The sequence below is a fragment of the Anneissia japonica genome, unplaced genomic scaffold (genome assembly GCF_011630105.1).
Source record: "Anneissia japonica isolate Jap-2015-1 unplaced genomic scaffold, ASM1163010v1 scaffold3862_len378127_cov164, whole genome shotgun sequence".
NCBI lineage: Eukaryota > Metazoa > Echinodermata > Crinoidea > Comatulida > Comatulidae > Anneissia > Anneissia japonica.
The window spans coordinates 186,739-197,334 of record NW_022702440.1 but is presented as its reverse complement, the minus strand read 5'-3'; the positions used below and the strand labels follow the sequence as shown (position 1 = coordinate 197,334).

General features: G+C 29.8%; 1 long non-coding RNA gene across 1 annotated transcript in view; it reads left to right on the top strand.

Annotated features, from left to right (window-relative positions):
- LOC117103863 overlaps nt 1–5,938 on the top strand; it is a 16,503-nt gene extending 10,565 nt beyond the window's left edge. The window contains exons 2-3 of the long non-coding RNA XR_004444668.1: nt 3,183–3,315; nt 3,431–5,938. This is a non-coding gene — a long non-coding RNA (uncharacterized LOC117103863). The remainder of the gene's footprint in view (nt 1–3,182; nt 3,316–3,430) is intronic.
- The last annotated feature ends 4,658 nt before the right edge of the window (nt 5,939–10,596 follow it).

Below are 10,596 nucleotides of genomic sequence, written 5' to 3'. Positions count from 1 at the left end.
AGAAAATCTGATCAGAATGACAAAATAAACTAAGCATCCACTGGAAGGAATCCAAATATCTGCAGACGGATCCGTTTCGGATTATATATGTATATTACAAAATGATATGTTTAGGCCTGGTAAAGTTCGTGTGTTTGTACCAGGCCACTTCGTTATATTGTATAATCTGATCAGAAATATATGCAGTACTGTACTACGTATTTTTAAGTACATACCATGAAACAAAATAATTATATATGTTATTAGCTCTTACGAAGGACAACGAACAATTAATAGTTATGTGTGTAAGTGAATTTTACGATTGCATTTAATCCGACGTAATTTTAGAACACGCTTATGTGGTCGCTGAAAAATGCTTAAAAAGAGAATAATGTTAGGCTACCTAGTTTTAATATTTGGTCTAATAAGTTACCATATAACTGCTTTTTCTATTTTTCCCCTAAATTTAACAATAATTAGGATCTAATAAAACACGTACAAAAAAATGTTAAATTAAATTAGGTTCTTCGAAATACTTCTAGAAACGAAACGTAATATAAATAGGAAATTATTAACAATATATTGAGATGTAATAAATACATAACTATATTTAAGATCCACCTATGTTATTCAGATTAATAATTATTTCAAAACAATTAGTTTTATATAAATACAATTGTAGAATTGATTCGATTGAATGTGAATCAATTTTCATGTAGACTACAAATAGGGCATGTGAGTTTTAGGGCTGGGGTGAGGGGGGTGGGAGTTAAAAGTTCACATCATTTATACAGATAGGCCTAGTAATTTTGTTTAATGCCGGTATGCTGATGACAGTGCTTTAGCAGTCTGAACGTCCACCCCAGGATTGTTTGGTTAGGTAGTGAACGTTGGTCATTGGATTCTTGTATTTAGAGAACTAATAAAATTAATTTGAATTAGTGGAGTTACGTCATTGCCTCGATCTTTACAGTTTTGTTACGATGGATGTAGTGGCTATGAAGGTCGCACAGACCATAGTGAATTAATGCTCCTACACCAAGATGCATATTATTGTGTAGGCCTATTATAATCCATTCTAGATTTTTTTTTTCTTTTGGAAAAGTTATAATTATTTTCTTCATTAAAAACCAATTTAAAGCAATAAAATGTATTTTATAAAGGCCACTTTAATAGTCTAGCTTCAATTCAATAGGAACATTTGAACAAGTAGTCCTAGCAAACGTCTTTGTAACTGCCACTGTATTTTCTCCTAAAGTGTTATTGCAAAATTATTAATGTATTAATGTAATAATTGAATATCTCTTAATGTAATACAAATGTGGTATATATCATAGGCCTTTAATATTTACAATTCTTTATTTTAGATCAATTCTTCCAATTCTATTCTTCCATTGGCAAAAATGGTTTTAGATTATTTAGAAATATCATATGATTGATCACGTTAAACAATAATGCGGGCCATATACAAAATATGACATTGAAACAATATACCATCGTTATCATGTGATTGTCATCAACTACCAACTGCAGGGATAATGGCTTGAGGCTATCTTTGTTGAAATGTTTAAACATATCCCGCTTTTTAGACCTTTGTAAAGATCAATAATCCCTTAATGTAGGATCTATGAAGATTAAAAGATTATAACATCCACACTTTCAGCTGCAATTTTAATATCACTGTACACTCTATCCTTCGAGTTCTATGGGAAGCATAATATATGTTTTGCTTTTGAAGGTCACTAATGTTTATGTGGATAGGGGTACAAAAGTGAGTTATTCTCGACCCATAATTTGCCAGATTCTAAACATAAAGTCCCTCCCTTTGTTTACTATCTTTCTTTGATTTAAATTAGATATCAGATCTTGCTTAATGGCCGGATAGCTGTAAGCCTTTGGATCAATGCGAACAGCGCAACATACCATGTGTTCCTATTGAATATCACTCGCGGAGGTGAGGGATAAATGATGCGTTCAATCCCACTCTTTAGGGCCTAGTCCGGAGAATTTACGTATGGATTTGTTTCTACTTACCCAACGGAAATTTAGGGAGAATAGTCTAACTAATACCTTAATTCTAGCTACAAAGCCGATTCTTTTATAAGAGATGCGGTTATAAACACTTGTTTCAGTCAGTCTAAGTAGTATCGAGAGAACACATATTGTTCCTAATTTGATTTTTATAACATCAATTATTTTCTTGAAAAGCTTTACAGGAAATAACTGTATAATAAACTACAGTGGAAATGTTACCTACAAGAGAATGCGAGATTAAAGGTAATACCTTATATTAGTGTATTGTTTGGGCTTTCTTTTATCACAAAGATTCCGATTTCATTGATCTGGATGACGAATAAGTAATCAAATTTGTTCAAAATTCGATGACAATATGTAGTTTAGTATTAAATTACACTAACTTTTAGGAGTGTGTGTTTTGTGGAAGTTAAGGTGTTTTTAGGAGGTATTATAAGCAGGTACCCCACTGTCCGTCTAACGAGTCTCCTTTTGTGCCCCACATGTCAATTACTGGGAGTAAAATTAATAGATTGAAGAGTAAATTTACTTGGAAAACATTTACTGTATAGTCAGTCAAGGGAAATTGACTGGGCCAAGCTATTTGTCAACAAAGCACACTTCAGTTGGCTATAGCATCCTAGCACAAAGATCGACCGGCAGCGATTGGCCATGACTATGGGGCTGGAGTAGCATATATCTTACACTAGCGTTACAGTACGCTATTATATTACTAATGAAAGTTACTAAAGAATCTTTTATTTTACTTTTATGATCAACAACGATTACAATGCTTAATGAAGCTTTATACATTTGGGTGAAAACTCATGAAATAAATCCCTCATGTTAATTTGAAATGTGTTATTTGACATGTTTTCTTCTATCGATAATGGTGTCTTTAGAATTACGTAAACAAGCTTTAAATCCGGATTAGTTTAATGTTTACATTTCTTACATATCGGTTGCGGAGGTGTAAATTAAACGACTATCTCATCAGTAGGCCAGACAGTAAATTTACAGTAATGTCAAGAAGACAGGCTCAAGTAGAACAGAGTGTTTCTATGCCAATCGCATTACTAACCCTACACTCGATGGCTACAGATTGTTCAAAAGCCCATAGATTCGGCACTGAACACTTCGTAACCGACATGAAAAATTGTTGCTTATTGATTTTGGTTATTATTTTTTAGCATTGTAAAAGTGAGTATGGTTTATCAACCCGGGAAACGGCCATCTTTACTGTCTATCAGTAGTCATGTGAAGTTAGGAAGAAAATTTCCAGATGTAGCAGCTTCAGCACTCATTTACCCTCGTCCGTTACAAGTATGTATTTTACTTTTTCTTCTAGTGTAAATATTGGTGAAACTAATATATAAATAAACTTAGGCATGTGTGTAAGATGTTAACGGATTTCTATTGTGTTTTCTTTCTTCAACAGAACAATTAATTATATTAATTATCCACGTACCCTTGATATTTCGTTGAGTGTATGTTCAGCTGCTAAGATGCGACTCCGCGCCATTTTGTAATTTTTCGCTTTATGAAGAATGTAACTAGGTTTTGTCAAATATGGATGTATTTTTAAAGGTTAGATAAAGCAGAACATACAATACTTCAAACAAATAGTAACAGGTGTTTTTCTACGTTGATGAGACCAAATTGCATTAATCATTTGCCGTCAAATTGTATGGACATGATAGAATTCAAGTTTGATTTTTTTTTTACACATCACTTTTCATAACAAACCGCACTAGTTTTGATAAATGACAGTACACAAGGTGGGTACAGATACATTAACCTTGGACATTGCCTGCCAGACAATTCTATCCACCAGACAAAGACATCATATTGTAGAATTTGATATTCATATCAAGATATTTCAAAAGAATACAACTAATCAAACCGAAAGGTGATGTTTTAAAAGTTAACAAACTTTGACGTTGATCGTTTATTGTTCTATTTTTTTTCTTTTGGCTGAAAATAGTTAGTTTTCGACACAAATTAATATTCATTACAACTGTTCCTAAATTTTAATACGGAAAGAGAAATGTAAAAGCATCTGCCTACAGTCGACTGCTATTATATACAATACACTGCACTTACGGGATTGTGGCGTAGGGTGTTAGTAAGCCTGCTCACTCGGAGCTGTATCAACATTCTAAGCGGCGTTGAGGGTGTTTAGTTGTTGGGCATTGTCAAACAATGTTGGCCTATGCATCCATTGACGTACGTAGACTAGTATTGATTCAATAGGCCCTATTCATATTGTTTTCATATCTTACGTATGCTTTTTCATTAACTAGCCTATTATTTATAATTGCTGCAATCTTACTCTATATTCTGTACTAAGGATCGATCGTTACCCAAAATGAAATGTTTCATTATATAGACGCATCGGCCAGTTTCTTCATCATGGGCCTATGTATTGTAGCCATAATGCATCCTTCCATGCTAATACGATGTACTACTGTATATATAATTTTTTATATCTTTATTGAATTTTTTTGTAATTGATCATCGTTTCAAAACAATGGTTTGTATATTGTGGAGCACTTTTGTGATTCAAATTATAGCCTAATTGTATTTTTTATATAAACTTCGAGTTTCTGCTTGTCATTAAAAAGACTGGCCTAAGCATACACTTTTTAGTTTTTAGTGAGGGATAACCCTCTAAAACGACCTGTAACTCCTAACTTCAATGTGTTAGTAGTACCGTATCTGCTTCTAAATATACATTTAAATGATTTATTCAATTTGTTTATTTTTTAATATAATTTTAATCCTAAGGTTAAGGTTAAACTAGTCTCAAATTCTGTCTACACTATGAAATATTAATGTGACAAATTTGTGTTATGTGCCCATAAATGGGCCTGATGATGTCATGTTACACCCAAATATGGGTATGTCACTGTTCTTTGGCACATAATATTTGAGAGGGTGGACAGAGCTTTGATTTCCATGGGATAGGAATACAGGAACTTATTTATCATTCTTCGTATAGGCCTTTGTTTAAACCAAAAGAACATGTCATCTCAAGTTTATTACCATTGTTGGATTTAATATTATCAAATCTAATATAATGTTGAACTGATTCTTTATTTACATACTTTTTAACTAAAATGATAATAACATTGATAATACAAAATGGATAAATAGGTCAATATTTTACTTTTATTTACACATTTCTAACTGGTAAGTTTCAATTGCACTATAATCATTATAGTAAACCAAGAAATGCAAAAGATTAAATAGATTACAGATTTATAATAAATATACATGTTTTCTTCGTTGAGAAATAAACAGCACTTAGTTATAACGAACAATTTCATACATGACACAAAATGATGATTTATAGGAAAATTAATAAACGACTAAAACGGCGGGTATGGTTTTCTTGCGAAAGAAGTGTCAATAGACATTACATCTGCCGCACCATATAATAATTAACACAACGAAAAAAAAAGTTTTGTTCATAAGTAATTTTCAAAAAAACGAAGAAGATTAAGACGAAGACGATACGAGCAAAGAAATATTCTATGGATGGGCTTCTACAGACTTCCTCATCGCGGAAATGTGTCATCTCAAGTACTCTGTCATAAGGCAAAGACCATTCAGCGAGAAATGAAAAATGAGTTGAAGTAAAGTTGCTTTTACCGTCTGCAGATTTCTTACATTCATCTGGTCTACACTAGGTCAATGACACTTTCAGATATTCACTTTCTAGTTTTATTACTCCGAATGTACTCGTCAGGCGGTCATTGGCGTTTCTATCCTTTGTCCACACATCACTTGTCTGCGGACAAGACAAAATTGATGGGGACAATTTGAGTGATGATTGCCTGACCAAAGAAAAACGAAATGTCAAATAATAACCTATTGTTGACAAACTACGTGAATCACAAATTTGAAGTAAGAACATGCCTTAGGTAAAACGATACTCAATTGATAGTTTAACGCTCAACTGCTGTTAACACTTACTACTACATCAACATGCTGTTGCTATTTTAATTGTCACTACTACTAATGCTACTACTACTACTACTACTACTACTACTACTACTACTACTACTACTACTACTACTACTACCGCTGCTGCTGCTGCAGCTGCTGCTACTACTGCTTTGCTTCTATTGCTGCTGCTACAGATATTATATATATACATATACATACATATATATATACATATATATATATAGTATATATATATATTATATATATTGATATATAGGCCTATATATAGACCTATGTGTTTGTATATGTATATGTGTGTATGTATATGTATATAAATATATTATATATATTGATATATAGGCCTATATATATACCTATGTATGTGTTAGATGTGTATAAGAGACAGGGCCTAAGCATACACTTTTTAGTTTTTAGTGAGGGATAACCCTCTAAAACGACCTGTAACTCCTAACTTCAATGTGTTAGTAGTACCGTATCTGCTTCCTAGGCTCTGTCTCTTATACACATCTAGATGTGTATAAGAGACAGTATAATTATGATCAATGGTGATCATTATCAAAACCATGTTTATCATTTCGTAGACATTAACCTCTACAAACGTTTCTTACCAAAATACTGTTTTGTATATAGACCTATGTATGTGTATATGTGTGTGTGTGTATGTATATGTATATACATATATTAAATATATTTTGATATATAGGCCTATATGTATATAGACCTATGTATGTGTATATGTGTGTGTGTGTATGTATATGTATATACATATATTAAATATATTTTGATATATAGGCCTATATGTATATAGACCTATGTATGTGTATATGTGTGTGTGTGTATGTATATGTATATACATATATTAAATATATTTTGATATATAGGCCTATATGTATATAGACCTATGTATGTGTATATGTGTGTGTGTGTATGTATATGTATATACATATATTAAATATATTTTGATATATAGGCCTATATGTATATAGACCTATGTATGTGTATATGTGTGTGTGTGTATGTATATGTATATACATATATTAAATATATTTTGATATATAGGCCTATATGTATATAGACCTATGTATGTGTATATGTGTGTGTGTGTATGTATATGTATATACATATATTAAATATATTTTGATATATAGGCCTATATGTATATAGACCTATGTATGTGTATATGTGTGTGTGTGTATGTATATGTATATACATATATTAAATATATTTTGATATATAGGCCTATATGTATATAGACCTATGTATGTGTATATGTGTGTGTGTGTATGTATATGTATATACATATATTAAATATATTTTGATATATAGGCCTATATGTATATAGACCTATGTATGTGTATATGTGTATGTGTGTATGTATATGTATATACATAAATTTATATATAGGCCTATATATATATATATATATATATATATAATTATGATCAATGGTGATGATTATCAAAACCATGTTTATCATTTCGTAGACATTAACCTGTACAAACGTTTCTTACCAACATATTATTTTGTATCACGTTATAAAATGAACAGTTCAAAACAATTATAGGCCTAGTACTTGTGTAAATAATTAACTATGAGAAATATATCCATTATCATGCCTAAATCTCTGTAGCCTCCAAATTGTAAGAAATTACTCCTTAATTGATGCTAGTAAAATACTTTTATATTTTCAATTATTATGTATATATCAAACAACGATAATGTTCAATTCCAAGTGTAACAATATTAAACATTAGAAAATATTACAAATACAAATAGATGTAAATACAAATTTTAGTATTTGATGATTATAACTTACCAAAATAAAAGTATTTCGAAATATTTGAATATTTGTAGGCCTATGTATTTTATTGATCATAATTCTATATGGTTGACGTTACATTCATATAAGAAATTTATAGACCGTTAATGTGATAGCCTGGTTGTCCAGACTGTTTTGGACTCCAAACGAGTCATAGTCTCCAGTTCGTACACTTAATACGTTTTATTAACTCGTACTCATAATTGGGAAATGCAGAACAGAACGAATTCTGACGGCTGTAATATATTTGTGAAGAATTTATGATGACTCATTTTTTACCTAACCTTGATGCTTTATTCAAGGTCGCAAGCTGAGATGATTTTGTAAATATAATAATTAATTAGAAAATATTATGAAAGTAGGTCCATCGATTGACATGCGTTTATTAATATAAGCCTATACACGTTGGTAATTAAAATACTTATCCTTGTTAAATTCAAATAATGTATAAATAAATTCATAATGTTTATGGATATATTTTAAAGTGTAAACACCGTAAAAAATATTGGAGTCAATTGACTAATAATTTTAATATATAGGTTAATATAAATTTAACATAGTCCGTGTATTAGGGTTATGATATTGAAAGCAGATATAGGCATATGTTGCTAATGGAATCAAAATAAATAGAAAATGTTATAGTTGTAATATTAGCCTAACGATGAAAACTTTTTTCTTATTAAAAATAAGGGCCTTTGTTAACAAAGACAGAAAGTTGTTAATAAAAAATGTTAACCTAATTCAAAAATTACAAATTATCGCGGGTGTTTTTTCAGCTATTGTTGGAGACAAAATTCACAGAATGCCCAACCTCATTGAAACAAACACTGTTAGTTACATTTAAAATAAAATGATACAACAACAAAATGTATACTTACTGTCACCAAGGAGGAACTAATGGTTTTACATGAAAAGTAATCGTGGTTAAAATTCAAAATTATTGTTGAAATACAAGCATTACATTACTAATAAGTAATGCAATATTCCATAACATATTGAAAATAATACCGTAATAATTGTTGACGATAATAATAACAATAGGCATAATAATAATAATAATAATAATAATAATAATAATAATAATAATAATAATAATAATAATAATAGCCTAAACAAAAACAATAATAATTATAATAATTAATAATGTGTATTACATAACTAGTTATAGTCTACTAATTATGTAGGTATGCTCGATTTTAATTCTCTAAGCTGGAATGTTTGCTATTTTGTCTTATTTGAATGTGTTCTTTTTTTTTTAATTTGAAAAGCTGTAGAACCAAAATTTCCTTGTATGTTTTCATATGAGGACAAATAAAATTACTTGTATCTTCTACCTTATCTTATTTTGCATGAAATAGTGTATTGATAAATACAAAATAATGACAGTTATTTTCATTAATAATGATATTATCTACCTACATAATTTATGTAACTAATATTAATCTGAATCAAAAAATTACAAATTAAAAGAAAATTCGTATGTGTTTAAATTAGTTATTTTCTTAAATCGACAAAGAATTTAAACAACGAAATTTAGTTTTTTATTCCAACAGGAATGCATGCATTTTGTTAAATTTTGATTTTTTTTTTTCACTTCGGTTTATGAATATAAAACTACAATATTAATTTGTATACTAAAGAAAACATCTACCAGTAAATTTCAAAATGTAAAGGCACTGTTTCACTGTTGTTTTCTTCACATTGTCTAGGCTTATTTGTGATTCCTAAAATTTACCTTAAGCTTTCATATTGATGGGTGATAAATTGTTTTTAATTCACACTACTGTGAACGAATCTTAGTTTCTCCGCATCCATCTGTCCGCGTGTATCATTAGCGAGAGCCATTGTCAAAGGCAATGGCGTTGGAGTATTAAACACCATGAGGCCAATCAACGAATTATTTGGAGTGCTGCAGAACTTCGATCATGAAAAGTTATTACTAGGATTTAGAAAAGTGGACAAAGCCACATTGTTTTACTCAAAACCCTAATCTATTATATTGATGGCTCACAAATTTGTGTATTGGCCCAATTTTTAATTCTAAAATTAATGATGAATGTTTTTTTAACACATTCTTTATGAAAGAACACTTTACTACATAAATATTACAATAATTAAATAAGTACAATAATTATTTTTTACAATAAAATTTTCGTTATGTTTATCTTTTCCAATTTGGTCAGTATTTATTAGGCCTAATATATTTTCATTGTAGACCACTACGTTATTATAGGCCGATTTTTAAATATTGCATATGCCTAGAAAATTTGTAAAATATAATTTAGGCCTATTTACCTGATACAATATCTACCAATATATGAATGTGTTCTACATTCTTTTGCATTTATTCGTTTTTACTTTTTTAGTTTCATATTCTATATTCACCATTATAATTTGAAAAAAAAGGTCGTTGTTGATGTGTCCCTTTTGATACAGCACCAACTTTATAACTTATAATTATTATACCTTGCCATACTATGGTGCTCATATTTATACCAGATACTGTACAACATAATTCCTCCTTAACTATTTTGGTTTTGTATTTCTATTATTAGGCCTATTACAGATATGTATATTTTCTAAATATTATTGGTCATCATCAGTCTTGTGACTTTAAATTTTACGATTTTTTATAGGCTTATATATTTTATTATGTAAACTATAATAAGTATAAAAATCGAGGATATTGAACAATGGGTTTATATAATGGTTTGATACGTAGCACCGTATTAAACACAATGTCAATAAATAGATAAATAATAGTAACATAACAATCTTAAAAATAAGAGCATATCTCAAAAATATATTTGAGC